This window comes from Asparagus officinalis, chromosome 3 (assembly GCF_001876935.1).
Source record: "Asparagus officinalis chromosome 3, Aspof.V1, whole genome shotgun sequence".
Classification (NCBI taxonomy): domain Eukaryota; kingdom Viridiplantae; phylum Streptophyta; class Magnoliopsida; order Asparagales; family Asparagaceae; genus Asparagus; species Asparagus officinalis.
This window is the reverse complement of record NC_033796.1, coordinates 43,590,225-43,616,700: the sequence shown is the minus strand read 5'-3', so window position 1 is coordinate 43,616,700 and position 26,476 is coordinate 43,590,225. Positions and strand designations below refer to the sequence as shown.

The following is a 26,476-nucleotide window of genomic DNA, read 5'->3' as shown; positions in this document are numbered from 1 at the left end:
TCAGCATGGAGGATGAGTTTGTTGGTGGGTTAGCAGCCAAAAGGGTGGCTAAGGCGACTCAGTTAATGGAAACATTGGACCAACTTAGGGATCCTCAGTGCGAGTTCGTCCTTTTGAGGGCTTGTGCGGGCTTGTCCAAGCTGTATTTTGCCTTGAGGACTTGTCCGCCATAGCTGTTTGCTAAGGCGGCGACTCAGTTTGATATGGCGCTTCGGAGGTCTGTCGAGAGCATAGTCACATCCGAAGGCCCAGGCTTCGGGGATCTCCAATGGAGGCTAGCCACTTTACCTATCAAGGCTGGCGGGCTGGGGGTATACGCAGCGGCCGATGCCATACAGTTTGCTTTTGTGGCCTCACGGATTCACTCCATCGAGCTCCAAGACCACATTTTGAGAGGTTGTGGCGAGGTCTCTTTAGGCGAGCACTTTATTTCCGCCCGGGCCTTTCTTCAGGCTAAGCTACCGGAGGTTGACCTTCTTCAAATCACCACTAAAGGGTCTGTCCCCCCAAAACCAATGCATTACTTGGCAGACACCTTTTTTGGTGGTATTTGTAGAGATCTAGCGACGGAGTTTGATCTATCAGAGAGGCAGGTGGCTATTGTTGGGTGCCTGCGGGCAAAGCATGCCCAGGATTTCTTATTGGCCATGCCTATTGAGGGAGGGGAGTACCAGGCCATTCTCAGGTACAGGTTGTTGGTTCCGTTGTTCGTGGAGGGGACTATGTGCCCAGTTTGTCGTAGGGCGCAGATGGATGCTTTTGGAGAGCATGTCATCCACTGTCAGAAGCAGCCAGGGTTCAAGTACATGCACGACTTAGTCAGAGATGTCTTGTATGATATCCTCCGAAGAGCAGGGATCCCATCAAAGAAGGAAGCGACGGTCAACTTCCTCACCCCTCCTGGAGAGGCTAGATCTACGTTAAGGCCGGCAGACGTCATTGTCTACAGTTGGAGCGGGGGGAAGCACGCTTGTGTTGATCTCACGGGGGTGTCTCCATTGGTGGGATTTGGTAATGGAGTGTTCACTGTTGGGCATGCAGCGGATAAGGCGGCAGAGGCGAAGGTGGGCAAACATGATCAAGCTTGCAAGGACAACCAACACAGTTTCATCCCGTTCGCGTTCGATACGTTTGGTTTCCTTGCAGCTGATGCGGTGGAATTCCTCAGGAGGGTACAAAAATTTATGAACAAGAATGTGGCGACGGCGGGATCAGCTGAGTATGTGTTTCGTAGGCTGGGTTTTGCAATACAGAAATGATTAGCGGCGCAACTTGTTGCCCGCTTGTCATCATTACACGTGTAATATATTTTTATATTTATATAAAGTTTTAAAAAAAAATAAAAATATAAAATATAAAAAATATTCATACACGAGTAAGATACATATTTAGTAATTATAAGAGTTTCCATGTCCAACTAGTCATTAAAGCAAGTAAAGTTTACGTAATCCAACTTACCAACATATATGTTCATAACCATATTCTAATTATGGTTGCGCGTCTTTATTTGATACCAATAAGCACATCGATACTAATCCCTTAAATCTTTCACATTTTTCAATTAGTCCCTCAAATCGTTGGAACTGCCATTAGATCCCCCAATTCTTAACTCGTTTTTAAAATTAGCGCCTCAACATTGGAATATTGCATTTAAGTCCCTCAATTCTTAAAGCTATTCTGAAACTATTCACTCGAGCTAATTATCTCAGGGCCTCATCTGCATATAATTAAAGGGACTAATTGAGAAATATAGAAGTTTTAGTGGATATGTATTGGAAAAATGTAATATTCGCAGGGTCCTATCTGCAAAGTTTGTCCTTCCCATCAAGCCTCTCGGCCCTCTCCTACTTGGAACCAGGTCCATGAATATTAAATAGTAGTATTTCAGGGGTTGCCGACTTAATTTGGAAAAACAAGAGGGGAAAAAAGAAACAAAATCATCATGCATGAAAACATATATACCAGAAAACAAGTTAAGGATCGTTATCAAAGCACAAACTCAGAAATCACAAGAGAATAGGAGTGCATAAATGAACAGGAAACTGATAGGCCGATATCTCAACTTACTAGCTGCTGTATCCAAGGAAATAAATCAAAATTAAAGAATAATCGCAGTTAGAAGCTTGAAGAAGAGAAAAAGATAAAGTTTATACCTCGGCGACGGCGACAGGTGCGGGTGTCCCCCCAAAGCCGGAGACAGATCCTGAGCCTGAGGAGATGTTTCGGCCTCAGCCATGAAGACTGAGGAAGTGAGAAAGAGGAAGAGGAAGTGAGAGAGGTGGACCGTGGAACTAAGGACTGAGGAGTGAGAGAGAGGAACTGAGGAGGCGGCTGGGAAAGGGGGAAGGGAAGTTTAGGTGTTTAGGGTTTGAGAGTCTGAGACTTTGTCTTTGGGGACGGGTCGGATTTAAGCAGAATGAGTATTTAGACCATGGGGTATTCGGTCGGTTCGGGTCGGTTCGGGTTAAAAAGCTTTCAACCCGACCCGAACTGTCCTACTCTTAAAACCGATTTTTTTGGGTCGGTTCGGTCAGTTTTTTCGGTTTAGAACGAACCGTGCTCAGCCCTAATATATATATAGTGTTGAATAAGCTTGCTGGATATAGAGTTAGCTTAGTTGCATTTGGGCACATTTGTGAAGCTGCTCATTTGGAGGTTTCAGCTTTTTCCCAATGCAAATTTGCTTTAACTGGTAGAGAACGCAATAGAACAGATCATTTCTTGCTAGGTTTTATGCTTTATTATTGAATCTCGTCCATGCCTTAGATATTTGTCCAGCGATGTTATTTCTCATGACATTCATGATGATGTAATTGCTCTTGATTTCAGTTCGATATATATTCAACTTTCATAAAAGAATTGTAATTTATATTTCACTATTTGCATTGCAACACCATATCTCATGAAAAATATTAGGGAAAATGCTTCCAGCCCCCAAAACCAATGAAAACGTGCTTCCCGCCCCCAAGATTTTTTGAACGCTCTTAAAATCCCCAAATTCGTAAGAACTATGCACTGAGCCCTCAAAACACAAAGCCCAAGAATTTTATATAGATAAAGACTATAATACCCATTCTCTCTCTAGACCCCCTCTCTCCCTAGATCACAAGCCCCCCACCCCTCCCTCGCCTCCTCCCCTCCCCTCCCTCACCCGGCCCGCCGCCTCCGCTCCCTCCGCCCGTCTCTCCCTTCCTCCGCCGTGGACACAGCCCACCCAGAAACCCCCCGCAGGCCCCTCGTACGCCGTCGACCCCCGTGAAAAAGATCAACACCGCCAAAGAATTCATCGCCGCCCTCACCTACCGCAAGGACAGGGTCGTCGTCGTCGAGTTCTCCACGACCAGACGAGCCGAGCCACAGCGTCAGGGCAAGTCGACAATTGGGTGTACGAGGAGGCGAACACGACGTTCGTAAAGGATGAGGAGATGCTGAAGAGGTTAATGGAGACGAACCTGAACTCCTTCAGGAAAATGATGCAGACGTTCTTAGAGGCGAGCGGTAGAGGATATTGGGAGATATCGGAGGAGAACTTGGAGAAGTTGAGGCAGCTGTATTCGGATGTTGAGGACAAGATTGAGGGGATTGATCGGTGGTAAATGTGTTTTTGTAAAATTATATGTGACGTTAATTTGTGGGCTGGAGGTTGATGTAATCTATTCCTTTGTACAAAAGGGAGAATAAAAGAATCACTATTCTTGCTACAGTAAATAATACAGTGAATTTACTGTAGTGATAAAACTGTGGCTAACTACCTATCCCCAGCTATTGCACTGTAGCTAACAGCCTATCCCCAGTTGACAAAATTCTCCAACTTACAAAATTAATGAAAGCAAGCCCATGAATTAATGACACCAAGCTCATGTTCACGCAACATCACCCAAATTTTACAACTTGCAAAATTAATCAAACTTGAGCAGCAATCTCTCAATATTCTCCAGCTTACAAAATTAATCAAACCAAGCTCATGTTCACCCATATATTTTTTTCAAAATTCCCCAGTTGACAAAATTCTCCAACTTACAAAATTAATGAAAGCAAGCCCATGAATTAATGACACCAAGCTCATGTTCACGCAACATCATCCAAATTTTACAACTTGTAAAATCAATCAAACTTGGCAGCAATCTCTCAATATTCTCCAGCTTACAAAATTAATCAAACCAAGCTCATGTTCACCCATATATTTTTTGTGGGCCCTACATATTCAATCAAACTTGAGTTGCCACATCATTTTGTGGGCCCCACATGTTCTGCTTACAAAATTACCCTGCTCACACCTCATATACATTAACATGGATAAACCAAAAAAAAAAAAAAGAGGAGGGAGCGGCAATATGTGAAAAAAAGTTAATCAAAGTTGTTAAATACCTCTTCAAAACCTGGAGTTGCTACAGGTTTTTGAGGGTCCCACATATTCCTTTGTGTGTGCATCAAACTTGAGCGGCAATCTGAAACAAGCTGTGAAAAAAGCTTGTGTGGGTCCAGCTTACAAAAATTTTGAAAAAACCACCAAAATTTTGAATAGCAAGAAAACAAGGAAATGTGTGGGTCCCACATATTCACTCTCTTCAAACAAGCTGTGAAAAAAGCGGCAATCTGAAAAAAAAGCCAAAACTGAAATTATAATTTATAATAAGTTGTCATGCCATAAAAGAGAAACAAGGAAATATATATATATACACTCTAAAATCTTTTCTTATTCCAACAATCTCAAAATAACCTCTTGCTTGGGTGCCCTTTCTCAATTTTCTTCAACATGTTCTTCAAATAGCAAGTTTTATGTGATCTTAGGTCACTATTATTTGATTATTTTTTGATTAAGTCAGTATTTCCCATATTTATGATTTATGACTCATTTCTGCCCATATACATCACATTTTTCATATCAAACTCACTTTTTAAAGCATTTATGATGACCCACTTCATCACAACATTAATTCATCATATTTATTTCATATTTCTTACCATTTACCCAAATAAAGATCATACATTAGTTTAACTAGCTTCTCAAGCAATGTATATTTTCCTCTTAGTTGCATGCTTAAATTTTATTTCAAGTACAGGACCTAAATTATGTTTTTTTTTGTTTCAATTATAGAAGTGGAAAACGCTTCTGGAATCAACTCTGAAGTCATACTGTAAGTATACTATGCTCCTTTCAGTATATTTGTCTTTACATTATTGGAGATCTTTGTTCCTTAATTCATGTATATATATTTCTAGCATATTAACTTATTGAATATTAATTTGACTCTGATATAACATGTACACAATTTATAGAGTATCATGATTCAAAGTAAGTTAGTTATAAACTGAAAATATTTTCAGTTTTCTATATCTTATTATTTCTATTTGTGGTATCTATCCACCAATTTAACACAACTTTTTGAGCATATGTGGAATGTATACTGCACATCTTTTGGAGCATAAATGGAGAATATAAGTATATATATGCAAGTGAACAAGGTAACTTACCACACATCTTTCTGAGCATATATGGAATGTATGCTACCATTTACCAGAAAATCTCTTTCGGAGAATATTTCAATTCGTACTTTCGGAGAAATCTCTTTCAGAGCATATATGGAGAATATAAGTAGCAGCTCAATGGATGTTAGTTCTTTCACATCACCTTCATCTCCGAAGCTCATTGACAGAATAGCAGGTAACAGTCTTTATATAAACATATGCCCAATTTAATAGTTAATAGAAATCTACTGCAATAACCTTAAATTATTGAAATTATTACCTACAGAGTTGAATTCGTTGGAATCACAGATCATTGACTTCACCAATCAAAGTGAGAAAGTACTCCCTCTTTGTTGACGCACTACGACTTTGACAAACTTGTATTCCTTAACACTAACTACCCATCATCTGTTTTCAGCTCTTCGATCCTATAATAACAAAGAGAGACGAGTTAAGAGGAAAGTTATTTATAGAGATAATGGCACCTGTAGCACTACTTCCTTTGAGGATACATCCCCGGTTATTATCAAGCGTATAAGGATGGAACAAATATCATATGATTCATCATTCGACGATTCTCACGTGCAAATGGAAGATAATGTACAACCTGTTACAAACAATAACCAATCTAATTCGGTTATTCTTAGCAACAAAGGAAGGAGAAAAGGCAAACAAATAAATGAGAAAGGTATAACTTCCTTACATTATTTTCATGTCAAATAATTGTACCTGTTTCCTTGCCTCATATGCTGTTGACATTGATATTGTCATTTGTTGTATAACATTGCTATTTGTTGTGTACTTCTAGGTCTGTACAATGATATACACAATGTGGGATCACCAACTTTTATTTGCGAACATTGTGATGCGATGCTTTGGTATGAAGAAAGAGCTGAGAAATCAAAGAGACCTGAAAATCCAGCTTTCTCATTATGCTGTCGAAAAGGCTCTGTCAAATTTCCTCTCCTCACGCATCCTCCCACCTTTCTCTGGAATCTGTTAACCGGTCAGGATAGCAGAAGCAATAAATTTAAAGAAAATATCAGAAGTTATAACTCAATCTTTGCATTTACTTCCTCAGGCGGGACAATTGACAATACATACAATAATGGAGGTGGGCCTTATTGTTTCCGTCTAAATGGACAAAACCATCACAGAATTGGTTCTTTGAGACCAGTTCCTGGCAGAAATAATGGCGGACAGAGACCTGATGAAAGACCAGATATCGTCGCAAGAGTGTTCAAGATCAAACTAGATTCATTGATGGAGGATCTTCAAAAGAATAATCATTTTGGAAAGTGTATAGTAGGTATGATTTAATTAGCTTCTCAAACAAAGTGTACTTTCCTCTTGGTTACATGCTTAAATTTACTTTTAAGTACCAGAGGTAAAGCTTACACCATTTGTAAGTAATAATTTTTATAATATGAGAAAAAAGTAGTTAATATCAATTACAATGTCTGAAGTAAAACAATGAAGCAGACACACACTATGATTGTGAGCAAAGGCACGTATATATCTTCACTTTTTGGTTTATGAAATAAATTCTTCAACTAAAAAAAAGGCAAGTCAGGTACCTGATCATGAACCAATTTTATTAATCATTTTGGAAAGTGTATAGCAAGCCCAATTTAATTTATCATATTTACATCTCCAATCATTCAGATATAGATGTAATCACATTTTAATGAAATAAATCCACCAGAATATCACTGTAATAAAAGCATATAAGCTCCTAGACACATGTTTAAATTTTTTGGAAGATAAAGATGCACAAAAAATATATAACAGGTCACACACAATGTATATGGATAAGTAACAAAACGCCAAGCGATTCTGGTATGATTTAATTAGTCTAATAGAAGAAAGTATTACTAATTATGATAGCAAGCAAAGTAAATATTGAATGTTCTTATCCACAATCCAAAATTGTGATCATGATGCTGTACCAGCATTGTTGATACAAAAGGAATTAATTCAATGGCAGATGGGGCTGTAAAGGGATCAGATTCAGTTCAGATCTATGCAAGACTTGAATATGAATCCATGTAAAACGAATATCTTAGCCTAATCTAATCCTAACCTCAAAAAGAAATCAGGTCAAATTCTGATTCTGGTTCCTGATCAGACCATTTCCATCTAAGTGTTCATCTATTCTTTATTAAATTTAAGCGAGTACTCGGATCTAAATGTTCATTCGACCCAAATTCAATTTTAATTTAATAATCTAAATCTAAATCCGACCAGGATATGGTTTCAGTCATAATTTCAAATTTGAATCAGATGTTATATTTGAAAATCAAACTGCGGTTTTGGCTAATATTTACAGCACTACAAAAAGAAATCTCTTGCCCTTCATTAATCATTGAAGAAGTAATACCCTTTAGATATAAAAGTATATTGGGATATATAAAAGGTCATACAAAATGAAAACTCTAATAAGCAAGGAAAACTATAATAAAGGAAAGTCTTATGAAAGAAACACATACAAATTTCGTGTTAAAAAAAACCACAAGGGTCTCATCACTTAGGGTGGCATCTAATGCATAGATTTGTCTTGGTCCTGCTTATTCAAAGTGGCCTGAGAGGTTTTATTACTTATCCATATATATTTTTACAATATTGTGTATAGTGAGATGTATTTATCCAGATGTATTTACTCAAGCAGTTCCCTGCCTTTAGTATGAAAAAAACACACAAAAGAGAGTTAAGACTTCAAATTTGAACTAACAATGCTCATCTTAAGCAGGTATGATTTCATTGAGCAACTTATAGGCTATTAATATATATGCCCAATTTAATTTACAGATTTCACCAACTTAGTGCACACACTCAATAGGATTCTAAGCGAGGAAAAACAACAAGTTATAACATTAAACTCATAAACTTCATGAGAAAATAGAGTGCTTAAAACATAATTTTTGTGAAACATAACATTTGAATTAATAAATTATGAACCATCTATACTACTGATAATAAATTTTTCATCATACATGTAGGAATACTCACAGTGAGAACAACTTATGAAGGCTTCGGAAGAAACAATTTATGATGTTGTATATTTCGAAGCTCTACGAACTTCACAGGTAATACAAATCTATCAATTTATGAAAATTATAAAGTTATTGTTGCTGACTACATGATAAAACAAGTTCTGTCAATTATAAAAGCTACATGATAAAACCAATTCTTTTAACTATGTATGATTAAACTCATAAGCTACAAAATAGCACCAATTCCTACTAAAATTAGAACTAAACAAGCTCGAATTCATCACCAAAATCTATGAGGACTTACTAGGGCTCAGGATAAAAATAGATTGGTCATAAAAGATTGCCTCTCCTATAAAACTATGATGCAATGTAGGCTGCTATTATGAGGGATTACATCACCCAAACATTGTAATATCAATGTAGGTTGCAATCCACACAGAATTGCCTCGCCTAAACATTACATAATTAATTAAAATAGGATGCATTCTCAGTTTGTTATCATCATCACTGCCCATCTAAAAAAACATATATCAAAAGAACACATACCAGAATTGAGTACCAAAGAAAGCCATCTGTCAATTGTCATTAACTTCAAACTGACCATTATATACCACAATAAGCCAACAACCAATACCTCAATGTAAGCACAAAAAGCCAACAATAAAAATTAGCAACAAGAATCAATAAAGCAAAAACCCGAAATCTACCGAAAGGGAACATCATGCAGAAATTATACCTGTAATTATTCATCAATAAAGCAAAAACCTGTAATTATACCTGTAATTATACCTATAATTAGCAACAAGAATCAATAAAGCAAAAAACCTATAATTATACCTGTAATTATTCATCAACTAATCAACGAAAGGGAACATCATGCAGAAATTATACCGGTAATTTCCGAAATCTAACAAATCAAGCAAAAACCCGTCGATTTCCCCTAAGAAAGGCAGGGATTTTCGCAAAGCCGACAAAAAATAAAACGAAATTCGAGGGAGGAGTCGACGAAATTCCAGGGAGGAGTAGATGACGAGATTCGAGAGAAGTCGACGATGAAATTCAAGGGAGAAGTCGACGACGAAATTCGAGGGACGACGAGCTACGACACAACAAGATTCGAAGGATGAGCTTTGAGGGAGGAGTGAGCAACCAGCTTCAAGGGAGAACAATGAATATCCGAGCTCTAGAATCCACTTGGAGTCACGGATCTGAAGGAGAGAGAAAGAAGAGAGAGGAGCTCATCTACTTGGAGTTAGATCTGAAAATAGGGGGGAGAGGGAGAGGAGAGACGAACCGATCAGATCTGGAGGACGAGGTGAGGGGAGAGAGAGAAAGAGAGGAGAGAACAGGCGATCAGATCTGGCTGGAGAAGGCTGATAGAACGAAGAAGAAAAGTGAAACCCTAGCTCTAGAATCCTCTCTCTTAGCTATTTATATGGATAGCCTTTGTAAATAAAATTTTAGATAAGTAATATTTGCAATAAATTAAATTAATAGGACTAAAATGCAAAAACTAATCGAATAGTTAATGGACTTCCGAAACAAACATACATTTTGTTAAATTCTATTCATTTATAAGCGGAATACTAAAAATTATTTGTTTAGTACTAAATGAACTACCGAACCGAACTTGATCGAATATCTAGACGAATAATAACCGTCATAAGACTATTTATATATGGGGAAGAGGTTGTAAAAATAATTTTAATGGGTAATATTTGCAACAAGTTTAATTTATAGGATTAACATAAAAAGGTTATCGAATGGTTAATAATCACCCTGATCGAATATAACTTTAGTTAAATTCTATTTGTTTGTAAGTTGAATACTGAAAATAATCATTTAGTATTAAATGAACAGTCGGATCGAATATGACCGAATATCTGGACGGAGATTAAGCGAATTGTTTATTAAATATTTGGTTTGTTTCCACCCCTAACCATCATATATTGCTTTGAATTATTCCTCAACGCAAGCCTCAAATTAATCTGAATAATCATCAATGTAGACGAATGTATAAGCGTCAGATCACAAAAATTTTGGTAACATAAATTTTAAAATTTAAGAGTATAATAATCAAATCAAATGTATTAAAACTTAGAGAGACGCAAATTTAAAATACAATGATAAAAAAATAAACGGCCGTGCTTTGCACGGGGTCCATACTAGTTAATTTGATGCAACTCATCGCACGGTTTACAAAAATTTCCATGAAATTAAGTCCTCACTCCTGTGCATTTCCATGAAATTTGTTGTTTAGTGAAAAACAAGATAATAGACAGTTCAATGGGAAATTCCCCTAAAGTATTAATTGAAAAGTATACAAAAATGAGTTGTTAAGGTTAGGATCGGTTGTTAAGGTTATGGGTTGTGAATGTTACGTGTTGGTTGTTAAGGTTACGTGTTAGTTGTTAAGGTTACGAGTTGGTTGTTAAGGTTACGCGTTGGTTGTTAAGGTTACGCGTTGGTTGTTAATATTACGGGTCGATTGTTAAGCTTAGGGGTTGGTTGTTAAGGTTACAGGTTGGGATATATATGTATATATATTTTGAGTGATATAAATACTTTAGGCCACTTGACCTAGTGGTAAAATTTGGGAGGTTGGACAAGAGGTTACGCGTTGCCAAGCGAGAAGCGATTTATGTGTAGCTTGTTAAGCTTACGGGTTGCTTGTTAAGGTTACGCATTGGTTGTTAAGATTATAGGTTAGTTATTAAGGTTATGCGTTGGTTGTTAAGGTTACGGGTTAGTTGTTAATGTTACGTGTTGGTTGTTAAGGTTACGCGTTGGTTGTTAAGGTTACGCGTTGTTTGTTAAGGTTATACGCGTTGATTGTTAAGCTTATGGGTTGCTTGTTAAGGTTACACGTTGCCAAGCGATTTACGTGTAGCTTGTTAAGGTTACGCGTTGGTTGTTAATGTTACGGGTTAGTTATTAAGGTTACGCATTGGTTGTTAAGGTTACATGTTAGTTGTTAAGGTTATGCGTTGGTTGTTAAGGTTACACGTTGATTGTTAAGGTTATACACGTTGGTTGTTAAGGTTATGGGTTGCTTGTTAAGGTTATACGCATTGATTGTTAAGCTTACGGGTTACTTGTTAAGGTTACGCATTGCCAAACGATTTATGTGTAGCTAGTTAAGGTTACGGGTAAAACTTATACAATGGAAGTTGATAAGAAGCACCCTTCAACAGAATAAAATAAAAATAAATCAAATTAGGTGAAAATTTATAGCATAATTGTAGAGTAACCTATGAGTAATCAAAAACTTATACAACCAAGAAATTCGCTGATCACTCTCAACCATAATTCCTATTCTATATTTCTTTTTCTTTTAGACAAAATGAAAATGAAGTGTAGCCGACCTGTATTTGACGTTAGTCCTCGTATCCAATCTCACAGTCTCTGACAGCGTCCTCACCTGTGCGTTCGCAGTCGTCGTATCTGTAATGTAGGAGCTCGGCTTCTTCCCGTCCTTCCAGAGGTTCTCCACCAAATTGGTCGGGTCAGAGTCGAAGTAGTGGCTTACGTCGGTCAGCGATATCGCTAATGAGTCTAGGTTTTGGAACGTGGCGTCTGCGGTGCTAAGGGCCATTTCGAAGACCTTACGCTTCTCAGTCATGCCGATGCTTGGAGCGTCACTGTCAAAGGCAAAGGATTTGCGGCTAAGGTACATGTCTTGGAGCTATTTCTCGTCATTCCAGGAGGAATTTTCGACGACAAGGTTGACGTTGGAGGAGTAGGATCCGAAGGCGTTGGAGAAGATACGGATGGCCGCTTCACGCATCGACACACCGAGTTCTTCAGCTGGTTGGTGGGCGTGCTTTCGCACGTAGTTTTGCTCTTCAGGCTCATCCAGCTTGGCCACCATCTTCACGGTGGTGGCGAACTCGACGACGACGAGCCTGTCCTTAGCGGCGGCGAGGGCGGCGGTGAATTGTGATCTAGGGAGGAGAGAGGGGGTCTAGAGAGAAAGAATGAGTATTATAGTCTTTACCTGTGTAAAATTCTTGGGATTTGTGTTTTGGGGGGCTCAGTGCATAGTTCTTACAAATTTAGGGGTTTTAAGAGCGTTGAAAAAATCTTGAGGGCGGGAAGCACGTTTTCATTGGTTTTGGGGGCTGGAAGCATAATTTCCAAAATATTATTATAGATGTAATATAGAAAATGACTTAAAAAAGGAAGACCGATACTTTTCACATTACATGCCCTTTCACGTACGAAAATAATTTCTGAATGAAAGTTTTTAAAAAATTCTATATCCAAAATAGTACATATATAGAGTCGGTTTGTACCGGAGACCGAGTTTAAGGCAATTTCCACTTGAGGTTATTCTGCAATTTTTAACAGAACATTCTCTCCTCGACATGCAATGCATCGAAGGACATTTGTCCTTTCGAATTTTCAATGGTCCATAGTTGTTTATTTACTTAATCTGATTCTCCAAAAACTTCTCCGAGCGCCACAATTAATGTGGTCCAAATATATTGTATCGGGTGTAAGCTTAATTCAATCAACTTAAGTTGTAAGTCAAGTTAGATCATGGAATGAAATACACAAAATATAGATAACATTTAAGACAGAAACAAATTCTTATGTTGCCAATATACATGTTTAGGGATTTGGATCCTCTCCACTACAAAAAAGTAGTGGAGAGACCACTACTTTTAATCTCAAGCGTTGATTATTTAGTAGGCGGTTATGATACAATCTAAATCTAACACTTACCATACCCCCGTGTATTGCACTCATTCCTAATTTGCACTAAAAGAAAAAATCATAACCATCAACTAGATAATCAATGGCTGTGATTATGTAGTGGTCCCTCCACTATTTTTTTTGTAGTGGAGATGATCCGAATCCCATGTTTAGTACCCTGCATGTTGCATCGATCTAGAATCTTTTTCCTTCTTTTTTAAGGCAAATTCCTTGTTTTGTCATTTGAACACGAAAGTAACAACACCGAGCTACTGTGAACTAATTGTTTAAATACATATAAGAATATTTTGCAACAAAACTTATAAATTAGTAAGAAAACTTTCCTATTTAAACAGACTTTATATAATAAATAATTTATATATCGAATTACAGATATAACACACTTCAGAATTTATTTATTATAAATAGGACTGTTTTCGTCGTGTTGTAACTTATAAACTCAAATTGATATTATATACAAGGAAGAAGTTTAATGGGGTGCCCGAATTTATTTGCCAAATATTAATATCATCCTGGATTTTTAATTTTTGGAAGTCATCAGTGGGTTTCCTAAATTTACATCCGTCATCAGCGTATATCTATTTTACAAATTTTTGTTAAATATTATTGGTGTAGCTTTGTCATGTCACTGTCACGTTAGCGAGAAGCCAGTGAAAATTCAAGTTTAACTTGTCACATTATTGCCACATCAGTAAAAAGTTAATAAAAAATTACGAGTCTGTCATGTCATGTTGTTGACGTAACTGCAAAATTTAACGGGATTCTGTAAAAATACCCTGGCTAATGATAGAGATACCGTTAGAGACCCCACGAATGCCTTACAATCATTAAGAATCCAAATAATATTTGTCCAATGCATTAGGGATCCACTAACGTTCAGTCTACAAACAACACAGAAGAGCTAATAAAGATATGCTAACGTGACAGAAATCCAATATCATCCCATTTTCAGAATTAAGTCTGTAATTTTAATTTTTTTTAAAAGCATTTTGTTGATTACAAATGACGGCCTATCCTCTACCATAAAGGGAGATAAAACTGCTATTTTCAGAATTAAATATGTAAAGTTAATTTTTTTAAAGGATTTTGTTGATTACAAGTGATGTCCTATCCGTTACTATAAAGGGAGATAAAACTGTAGCGCCTTATCTTTGAATCAATTTGATATGTAATCTGAAATCTGAAATCTGAATACATGTGCATATTACCAGACACTCATAATAGAGTTTTTTTTACCGAATAGCATCAATTCACTTGCTAGTTGCTAATGTAATATCTAATAATGTTTATTTTGTATATCCTCTCACTCTCTCCGACTGAACACCTTAATCTTTATATCCTAATAAAATTTAGCCCTTTAGACACTCTGTCGGGTTGGATAGAGTAGATGGTAGGGAAGGAGGATAATTGAATTTTACCCGAGGAAAGGAAAAGGAAAAATGAAGTGTGATGTAAATAATTGCATTTGGATAGACAACTTGTTAGAGCATCTCCAACAGCTTCCCCATTTCTCACTTTTGGAGAATTTAGTTAGGTTTTTGGCCCAACAGATTCCCCATTTCATTCCCCAAAATAGGGATTGAGGAGAAAAAATGGGGAAGCTTCCCCAAATCTGCAGCATTCTCCAAATTTTTGGAGGAAAAAATGGATTCTTCAAAATGGGGAAGCTGTTGGAGTTGGTGTAAAAAGTAGTTGGAGATATGACTTTTGCTTCCCCATTTTGAAGAAAATTTTGGAGAAGTTGTTGGAGATGCTCTTAGTTCTCTTGTTTTGATGATGGTTTATAAACACCATTATTAGTGCTAATTGTTTGTTGTGTTATATTGTGTAGATTAAAATTTATCAAGCAAGTTAGTGCCAAAGTTGGAGGATTGGATGGAACAAAGAGTTACAACCATGATATCCATGGAGGTTGAGGCAATGTGGTGAAGCAAAGCTTTCTAGAGCACAATACAAAAGAGAAGACTCATCAAAATATGAGCAAATATCAAGACCAAATAATTGTATTCATATACGTGAGATATTTGCATCTTTTTCTTTCTCTCTGGTGCTTGATGTAGATAAGTTATTAAGTTGATAACATTTGAAGCTCATTTGGTTCACACACACACATTCAGAAAAACATGTTTTTGACTATTTTTGAAAAATGAGTAGTTTTTACAATTGAGAAATGATTTTTCAAAAATCCTTTTTCTAACATGTTCAAAATCATGTTTATAAACATTTTCCAAAGTTTTGTAATTTTTGGAATTTTTTTGATATTTTATTTTGAATTTACAAAGTCAGATTTTCAACCAATATAAAATTCCTGTATGTACATGTTTTCAGTCGACCGGGCCTTGCCCGTCGGTCGACCGACCAGAGAAGCTATTTTCATGACCCTACAGACAGTCGTCTCCGGTCGACCAATTTACATTGCGCGGTCGACCGATGAATGAGGGTCGGTCGACCGCAACATCATTGTCGGTCGACCGAACCAGTTCCAAATTGTTGAGTCTGCCACAGTCAAATAGTCGGTCGACCAGACATGATCCATCGGTCGACCGGATCTACTGTAACAGCTAGTTTTGTACCAGCTGAATTATCGGGATTTTGGTACTTGTTTGGGATTTGAGCTATTGTTTGGGGTTCCTATATATACCCCATTGCCCTTTTCACTTTAGTAATCAATTAAGCAAGAGAAAAATCTTAAGTTTAGTTTTCTAAGTGTTCTTAAGCTTAAACTTTCAATTCTTAATCCTCAATTATGTTTAAGCCTTTGTTTTTCTCACATCCACACTCTACAACCATTGAGCTTTACTTGTTCTTCAGTTGATCCTTGTCATAGGATTGTTGTGAGAGTTTTTCCTTCTTCTATTGTGATTGTGTAGTGAGATTGATCTCGAGGAGATCACTTGTGTGGATTGTAAGATCTCAAGAGGAGATCGTTGTGAAGAAGTTCCGGCTCCAAACCGGGTGAGATAGTGAAATTACCATCGGGAGAGGTGGTCGGAGACGTAGATCAGAGTACCGAACCTCGTGAACATATTGCGTGTCACTATTGGCTAACTATTCTCTAAACTCTTTCTCTATTTATTGCCTTTGTATTTTATTTGGTTGGTGTGTTGTATTGTCAAATTTTAATTGTACATTTATGTAGGCAATAAAATTTGCCTTTAAATCTTTATCAGAGAAGTTCAGAACAAAACTGCTAAAACCTCGCCCGAAATAGCAAAAAGAAAAAAACACTGATAAAAAGGGGAAAACACAGATATCTCCCAAACCGTAAGGAATTTGGCAAAACGGAGGAAGCGAACCGAAGCCTTCGGCTCGGTTCGGATGGTTCCATCTCGTCGAGATAGGTGATTTTCATATATAATTCGTCCAATTCCGACTTACGGTTTGAAAGTTACGGCCTATTCTTCAATCCATGCTCTAGAGCTCGCCTAACGGCTTGAAGCTCGCCTGCAGACCCAGGTTCGTCTGCAGTCCCCAGCTTCGCCTGCACCTGCAAATCCGCCTGCAAATCCGCCTGCAAACCCAAGTCTGCCTGTAGTCCCAAATCCGCCTGCAGACCCAAGTCTGCCTGTAATCCCCAGCTCTACCTGCGGTCCCAAGCTCGCCTGCAGACTCAACTCGCCTGCAGACCCAAGTCTGCCTGCAGTCCCAAGCTCGCCTGCAGACCCAAGCTGCAGACTCGCAAGCTCACTGTCAACTGCCCACTTGGAGTATGGGAACAGTTACATCAGTGGTCAAATCCCACAAATCAAGGGAGAGGGCACAGTACCCCAAGACCGTCAAGCGGCCGCTCACAGTACGAATGATTGGGCAGGTGTCGAGTCAACCTGAACATTCATAAATGCAGCTCACCTCGGCTGTCTGAGTCAAGAGCCGGATCCGCTAGCACCCGGCGAGCTGTCCAAGCCCACTCGAGTACCAGAAACCCGTTTTCCCACCTCTTTTGACCTGAAGAGAGAAGACACGGTGCTCCAGGCCCACCGAATAGCCGCCCACAGTACAAGTGGTCAGACAAATGCCAAATCAACCTGCACCCTCATAAATGCGACTCACCTCACTTGTCCAAGCAAAGGGTGAGAGCCACCGGCGCTCGGTGTTTGGTCAGACCCACTCGAATATCTGACAGCCGTTGTCACATGTACGAGGAGGGGCTTTCTCATTCCTATGTGATATGACATAAAACACAATCCCTCGAATGACCATTCATATTGCAGAAGGACGACAAGACGTCTCTCAACAGGACATGGTCATATCCCATGATTCAAGGAGCGGCCACGCCATCTCTCCTCTATTTAAGAATCTCGCCCGGCTATAGGAAGGAGGTACACACATAGTTAATTGATTAATTCAATCAGTTAACTGAACCACCAGCTCTCGACTCCCAACGGAGTCGACGACAAGCTCTTTGCATAATCCTTGTATTGCAGCACCGTTTCCTAGTTCCGAGCCCCGATCGCCGACGAACTAGAAGACCCGAACTCCATCGAACCGAGTTTCTACTGCGTACTGAAGCTCCGGCAGCAACTTCGATCGGATCGTCCAAGGGAAGCAGACTCAGCACGAGCACCGTGCGAGGCGTCCTATCGCCACTGAGGAACCCACGTTAAACAAGGAGGGCTTTCCCTCCGCTTCTATTGTAAACATTTGATTTATTAGTTTGTAATAAGCCTTCTTATCAATACAAACGAAGTTCCCTGTTTTCGGGAGATCAAAATTTACACCCCACAATTTATTGCCACATTACCCTATTCACCCCCCTAGAGTAATTTTATTTGGTATCAGAGCAAGGTCTCTACAAATTTATAAGGTCTAACCACCTTAGAGAAAAGATCCAAATGGATTCTACAATGAATGTGCATATGCTTGAAGGTCAATCCACCACTAAACCCCTATTATTCACCGGCAATAATTTTGCATATTGGAAAGCTAGGATGAGAATTTACTTACGATGCATTAATCTTGACATCCTAAAGATAATATAGAAGAAATATGTTGAGAAGTCTAGTAAAGATATGACTGAGCATGAAAGACATTTGGCTAACCTAAATGTTAAAACCATGAACGCTTTGATTTGTGGTCTCATCCCAAATGAGTACGATAGGGTCTCTACATGTGCAACCGCACATGAGATTTGGGAGAAACTATATGTTACTCATGAAGGAACCCCTAAGTCAAAGAGTCCAAAATTAGTAGCCTTATGCATGATTATGAGTTATTTAATATGCTTCCTAATGAGTCAATTGATGCCATGGTTTCTCGATTTACTAACATTGTTAATGAATTGCATGGCCTTGACAAGGTGTTGGAGAACCAATAGAAGAATTACAAAATTCTTTGCTCTTTGACACAGGCATGGGAGCCCAAAGCTACGCCTATCGAGGAAGCCAATGATCTCAGAATGCTTACACTTGATGGTCTCATTGGCAAGCTCAAGGTCCATGAGAAGAAGATCAAGGAGAAGGAGTAAGAGCCCTCACGAGCAAATGAAGAGCCTTCCCAAAAGATGGAAACTATTACGCTCAAAAGAGCAATTGATGATTCCTCCTCCTTAAATAGTGTAGCAGATGTCTCTAGAGAAGTGACACACCTCTCTAGAAGGATATCAAGATTAATAAAGATGAATAAAAATTTTAAAAATCATTCTAACAAGTTCCCCTCTCGCATAGGTAAATGCTTTGAGTGCAATGAACTGGGACACATAGCAAAAGAATGTCCTAAGATAAAATAGAAATACATAGAGTACAAGAAGAAGAATGCGATGTATGCGGGATGGGAGGACTCCAAACCAAGCGATTCGGATAGTGACGAAGAAGCCGCCAATATTTCTCTTCATGATCCAAACATATGCTTCATGGCTCATGAAGATGAGGTACAATCCGATTCCGATAATAAAACTTTTTATATGCAATGTGAACTTGGAACTGCACTAGAAGAATTGAATCTTGAATTTAAAAAATTAGCAAAAGAACATTCTTCCTTTAAAAATTGCATGATTCATGTGACTCAAAGTTTGAAATTTTACAATCCTCACTAAATGATGCAATTGCTTTAAAAGACAAAATAATTGGAGATCTTGAGTTTGAAAATAAACATTTAAGGTCTTAATTTGAAAGAATAAAAAATGAAGATAAAACTAATCATTCTTCTTCTAGTAATACTCATCATCACCTTAGAAGATATGGCATCATTAGATCTCATGCCCCCACTTATAAAAAAGTTTTTGTTTGCACATATTGCATGAGACATGACCACACGTCTACACATTATAGATTTAGAAATAATGCTTATTATTATGGGTTGATGTGGGTACCTAAGGGTGCTAAAAATACTAACATCCAAGGACCCAAAGTTTGGGTACCTAAAGGTTCTACAACTTGTTTACATGTAGGGAACATCTCGCACAAGACGTAAGGAGTTGTGGTACCTTGATAGCGGTTGATCTCATCATATGACGTACACTAAGGACTTATTTGCAACCCTATCAAGGATAGAAGGAGTCAATGTCTTCTTTGGTGGCTGTGAGAAATATAAAATTATAGGTATAGGTAATATTGGTAAGATACCTTCTCCCGTTATTGAGGATGTTTATTTGGTAAAAGGACTTAATCGTAATCTCTTAAGTATTAGTCAGCTTAGTGACAAAGGCTATGATGTTGTTTTTAAACCGGATAAGTGTATTGTAAGTCTAAAAGATAAAGATATTTTCGTTGCCCTTAGAAAGTCTAATGTATACATTTTTGAGATGAATGAGCTTTTAGATCAAGATGTGAAGTGTATTGCCACGGTGGATGGAGATCCTTGAATTTGGCACAAAAGACTTGCTCATGCTCACACGATGTTAATCTCTAAGCTATCAAAGAAGAACTTGGTAAGAGGACTACCAAGTCTAACATACATTAAATATTCACAATGCGAGGAATGTGTTAAAGGTAAACAAATCAAGAACTCTTTTAAATCCATAAATGAGGTATCCACCACTAAACCTTTACAATTACTTCATCTTGATTTATTTGGTCCTATGTGTGTTGCTTCATTAGGTGGAAAACATTATGTGTTTGTTATTGTTGATGATTTTTCACGCTTTACATGGGTCATTTTTCTTGCTAATAAAGATGAATGTTTTGAAGAATTTTCTCATTTAGTAAAAAGAATTAAAAATGAAAAGGATTTGAAAGTTATAAAAATTCGAAGTGATCATGATGGTGAATTTTAAAATAATTTTTTTAATGATTTTTGTGACCATCATGGTATTACACATACGTATTCCGCTCCAAGAACACCACAACAAAATGGTGTAGTTGAACGAAAAAATTGTACCATACAAGAGATGACACGTACTATAATTAATGCTTTTGATTTGTCAAAATATTTTTGGGCGGAAGTCATCAATACAACTTTCTATGTTTTAAATCGTGTTTTAATTGGACCTATTTTCAAGAAAACACCTTATGAGCTTTATTTTGGCAAAACTTCAAATATTAACTATTTCTGGATTTTTGGTTGCAAATGTTTTATTTTGAATACAAAAGATCACCATGACAAATTTGATTCAAAGATTAATGTTGGTGTATTTTTGGGATATGCATCAAGGAGTAAAGCTTATAGAGTTTTCAACAAGTGAACACTCGTTGTTGAAGAATTTATAAATGTTACTTTTGATGAAACTAATGATGGTTCGCTAGATGGTGTGCCTAGGGATGATGATGATATTGAGGGAGGATTGGAACTCATGCAAATAAATGACAAACCCTCAACGGATGCACCAAAAGATGGGGAAGGGAACATTGAACAAAATCAAGAGGAACTCCCCAAGGCATGGAGATTTGCACCGGATCATCCCAAGGAGCAAATTATAGGGAGCACATCAAAAGTAGTTTTAACTCGCTCAAAGGCTATGAGCGAGTGTGATAATGTAACTTTCTTATCCAAAATTGAACCTAAACGTGTTGATGATGCTTTGAATGATGAATTTTGGGTTTTAGCTATGCATGATAAATTAAACAATTTTTAAAGAAATAATGTTTGGAAACTTGTTCCTAGACCTAAATATTTTCATGTTATTGGAACAAAATAAGTTTTTAGAAATAAACTTAATAAATTTGGCATAGTGACTAGAAATAAAGTTCGTTTACTTGCCTAATGATACAATCAAGAGGAGGGCATTGATTATGATGAAACTTTTACATCGGTTGTAGGATTAGAGTCAATTAGAATGTTCCTATCCTTTGCTAGCTTTAAATTTTAAATTGTTTTAAATGGATGTTAAACGTGTCTTTTTGAATGGTTTTATTGAAGAAGAGGTGTATGTCGAGCAATCCCCTAATTTTATTGATTCACTATTTCCTAATCATGTTTACCAGGTACAAAAAGCTTTGTATATGTTAAAACAAGCTCCTAGAGCTTGGTATGCTCGCCTCTCAAGTTTTCTTATTGATAATGGGTTTTCAAAAAAAATTGATAATACTCTATTTATTAGAAAAAAGAAAAATGATTTTATTTTGGTTCAAATTTATGTTGATGATATTATTTTTTATGCCACTAATGAATCTTTGTGCAAAGAATTTTCTAAAGTTATGCACGAATAATTTGAGATGAGCATGATGTGAGAGCTTACGTTTTTTCTCAGTCTCCAAGTCAAACAAACCAATGATGGAATTTTCGTGTCACAAAGTAAATATGCAAGAGAGTTGGTCAAGAAGTTCGGATTGGAGAACTCTAAACATGCACCAACCCCCATGAGTAAAATATGCAAGAGAGTTGGTCAAGAAGTTCGGATTGGAGAACTCTAAACATGCACCAACCCCCATGAGTACCACCATCAAGTTGGACTTGGATGAGACCCCCATGAGTACCACCATCAAGTTGGACTTGGATGAGAGTGGTGAGAAGGTAGACCAAAAGCTTTATCGATGTATGATAGATAATTTACTTTATCTCACCGCTAGTTGACCGGATATTATGTTTAGTGCTTGTGCATGTGCACGTTTTCAAGCTTCTCCTAGAAAATCTCATCTAATTTCGGTTAAAAGAATTATTAAATATATAAATGGAACTATTGAACTTGGTTTGTTTTACCCTTAGAATGCTTTTTTTGATCTTTGTGGTTATTGTGATGCCGACTTTGCCGGATGTAAAGTAGACCGCAAGAATACGAGTGGAACATATCAATTTTTGGGTAACTCACTTGTTTCTTGGTCATCCAAGAAATAAAATTATGCTGCATTGTCCACTACGGAAGCGGAGTACATTGCTGCCGGCTTGTGTTGTGCACAACTTTTATGAATGAAACAAAATTTAGTTGATTTTAATTTACATTTTCATGATACAAAAATATTTTGTGATAACACTAGTGCGATTAATATTTCAAAAAACTCTGTTTTGCATTCTAGAACCAAACACATAGATGTATGACATCACTTCTTGCGTGACCATGTAGATAGGAAAGATGTTTCCCTTGTTTACATTGACACAAAAATCACAATTAGCAGACATCTTTACCAAACCCCTTAGTGAAGAAGATTTTTGTCGTATAAGAAATGAATTAGGCATGTGCATTGTGAAGAAGATTTTTGTCGTATAAGAAATGAATTAGGCATGTGCATTCTTTGAATACTTGTTTTGATGCAATTTGCTTGCTATTGGTTTTAAGCTATCAATTTTATATCGACTTTTTCTTTGTGAACTACATTGTTGTAACATGTTTAAGCACACAAGGATACTTAGAGAAGTGGTTGGGAGAGACCGGATCAATTCCTAGAGGAGTGGGTGAGTAGTAAGGCCTAGGGAGAGGTCGTAAATCCAAACACTTGAGGAATGTGACACGGGTAGGCCAACATTTAGAGGAGTATCGTGTGGGTTTTAACACATGTAAATTATCTTGTTTATCCTATTTTAATGTTGTCAAAGGGGGAGAGAAATCTCTCAATTTGTGCACATAGATAGGGGGAGCAACTATCTATAAGCTAAAATTTTATTTTATTCATGCTCTTGAATAATGGTAGTTTGACATCATAAAAAAGGGGGAGATTGTTAGTTATCTTATTTTGATGATGGTTTACAAACACTATTATTAGTGCTAATTGTTTGTTGAGTTATATTATGTAGATTATAATTTATCAAGCAAGTTAGTGCCAAAGTTGGAGGATTAGATGGAACAAATAGTTACAACGATGATATTCATGGAGGTGGAGGCAATGTGGTGAAGCAAAGCTTTCTAGAGCACAATACAAAAAAGAAGCTTCATCAAAATATGAGCAAATATCAAGACCAAAGAATTGTATTCATATATGTGAGATATTTGCATCTTTTTCTTTCTCTCTAGTTCTTGATGTAGATAAGTTATTGAGTTGATAACATTTGAAGCTCATTGGGTTCACACACACACACACATTCAGAAAAACATGTTTTTGACTATTTTTGAAAAATGAGTAGTTTTTACAATTGGGAAATGATTTTTCAAAAATCTTTTTTCTAACATGTTCAAAATCATGTTTATAAACATTTTCCAAAGTTTTATAATTTTTGGAATTTAATTATTTGATATTTTATTTTGAATTTACAAAGTCATATTTTCAACCAATATAGAATTCCTATATGTACATGTCTTCGGTCGACTGATTTACATTGCGCAGTTGACTGATGACTGATGGTCGGTCGACCGGAACATCATTGTCGGTCGACCGAACCAGTTCCAGATTGCTGAGTCTGCAATTGTCTAATAGTCGGTCGACCGGACATGATCCATCGGTCGACCGGATCTACTGTAATGGCTAGTTTTGTACCAGCTGAATTTTTAGAATTTTGGTACTTGTTTGGGATTTGGACTATTGTTTAGGGTTCTTATATATACCACGTTGCTCTTTTCACTTCAGTAATCAATTAAGCAAGAAAAAAAGTCTTAAGTTAGGTTTTCTAAGTGTTCTTAAGCTCAAACTTTTAATTCTTAATCCTTAATTGTGTTTAAGCCTTTGTTTTTCTCACATCCACACTCCACAACCCTTGAGCTTTTACTTGTTCTTCACTTGATCCTTGTCATAGGATTGTTGTGAGAGTTTTTCCTTCTTCTATTGTAATTGTGTGGTGAGATTGATCTCGACGAGATCACTTGTGTGGATTGTAAGATATCAAGAGGAGATCGTTGTGAAGAAGTTCCGGCTCCAAACCGGGTGAGATAGTGAAGTTACCATCGGGAGAGGTGGTCGGGGACATAGGTCGGAGGATCGAACCTCGTGAACATATCGCGTGTCACTATTGGCTAACTATTCTCTAAACTCTTTCTCTATTTATTGCCTTTGTATTTTATTTGGTTGGTGTGTTGCATTGACAAATTTTAATTGCACATTATTGTCACATTACCCTATTCACCCCCCGCTAGGGTAATTTCACAACTAAGGAATGGAGAGTGAGGGAGAGTGATGGAACTAATTTGTATTTGTTCAAAGTAGAAAATGGGAAGAGAATAGAGGAATTCTCTTAAATACAATCTCTCCTCTTCGAGTCCGTCCACTCTTTATGAGGGTTAAAAAAATTGAAAAATTTTGCTTCTTTTTAACTCTAAGAAAATTTGTTTCTTTTTAACCTTCACAATCCTCCCACTCACTTAAAAATTTAAACAAACGCAATTTTAGGATAGTTAGCATTATAATCTTCCCAACTCCTCCCCTCCCCTCTTAAAAAAACTATATCCAAACCGTCAAAACTTAAATCTGTATCTTGATCCAAATTGTTCATAGAATACTAAAGGTTTGATCAGTGATCAATCACCATGTGAATTTCAAAGCCATGTTTATGGAGCTCAAGTCTGTCTATAAATCCGTGCTTCATTTTTTTTAGGTTTAGTTTCTAGCTAGTTTTATGAATCGAATAGTCAATAAATGGGATAAAAATAATGGATAATATGAGAGGAAGAAAAAGAAAAGACGGCAAGGAAAGGAAAGAATTTTGTCTACAACCAAATTGGAGTTTGGAAGAAAGAAGAAGAAACAAAATAGAGTAATAAAGAAAAATCTTATGAAAAGATATACATAATAAAATAATATTTTTAATCCATTAGTTATGATTGTAATTTGAAAAATATTATGGTTATTAATTAAAAAATAGAAATGACTTTTGAACTCAAAATCACGAGATCAATTATGGGAGGACTGACGTGTGCTTTTGCTAACCATTAATCTTGATAAAATCCCAATAAAATAAAACGTATATGTAAATTATCTAAGAAATGTAAAAATCTTATGGTATTTTTTAAAGGGTTATTTTTATCGGTTTTTCTATAGAGTGCCTATGAGCACTTTATAAGAGAGGAGAGAGATAGAAAGAAATGAATTATGCACAGAAATTAATGCAAATCAGGGGGGACCATGAGCTATTCATTTCTCTCTATCTCTCTCCTCTCTTATAGAGTGCCCATGGGCACTCTATAGAAAAACTATATTTTTATATACCTCTTAAATTACTGGCATTTGCAAAATCTCACTATTTACATAACCAACATTCAAAATCATCTCGGACCCTCCCCCACCCCCCACCCCCCCAAAAAAAATTAATAAATAATAATAATAAATAAATAATAAATAAAATCTAACAAATCAATACCTTTGATGGGCTTGCATAAAACTATCAACAAAATAGTCAAAATATTACTCACAATCTGCAACAAAATTAAAAATTTGTTGATTTAGGGAAATTGAAGAGCCAAAGAGTGTTGAAAAAACTAAAGTTATTATCTACTACTCACCATGAGCTATTCATTTCTCTCTATCTCTCTCCTCTCTTATAGAGTGCCCATGGGCACTCTATAGAAAAACTATATTTTTATATACCTCTTAAATTACTGGCATTTGCAAAATCTCACTATTTACATAACCAACATTCAAAATCATCTCGGACCCTCCCCCACCCCCCACCCCCCCAAAAAAAATTAATAAATAATAATAATAAATAAATAATAAATAAAATCTAACAAATCAATACCTTTGATGGGCTTGCATAAAACTATCAACAAAATAGTCAAAATATTACTCACAATCTGCAACAAAATTAAAAATTTGTTGATTTAGGGAAATTGAAGAGCCAAAGAGTGTTGAAAAAACTAAAGTTATTATCTACTACTCACCCTTTTCTAACATATATCCAAATTTTAAAAATTACTAAATCAAGCACGATTCATGAATTCGTTTGCTTACATCTTTAAATTCATCTAGGATAGTAACTTTTCTCATAGAAGTAGTAAAGAACACAGGATCTAGGCCTAAAAAAAAATACGTGATTCAAAAATGTTTGGGGCTAAAAAGGAAAAT

At 36.8% G+C, this 26,476-nt stretch overlaps 1 long non-coding RNA gene and 1 pseudogene across 1 annotated transcript; both read right to left on the bottom strand.

Moving 5' to 3' along the window:
- LOC109832533 lies at window positions 6,009–6,646 on the bottom strand. Its single transcript, XR_002244787.1, has 4 exons — window positions 6,574–6,646; window positions 6,380–6,465; window positions 6,173–6,279; window positions 6,009–6,076 (listed from the first exon to the last, which is right to left on the bottom strand). It is a non-coding gene; the product is annotated as an uncharacterized LOC109832533 (long non-coding RNA).
- LOC109835025 lies at window positions 8,950–13,749 on the bottom strand (annotated as a pseudogene).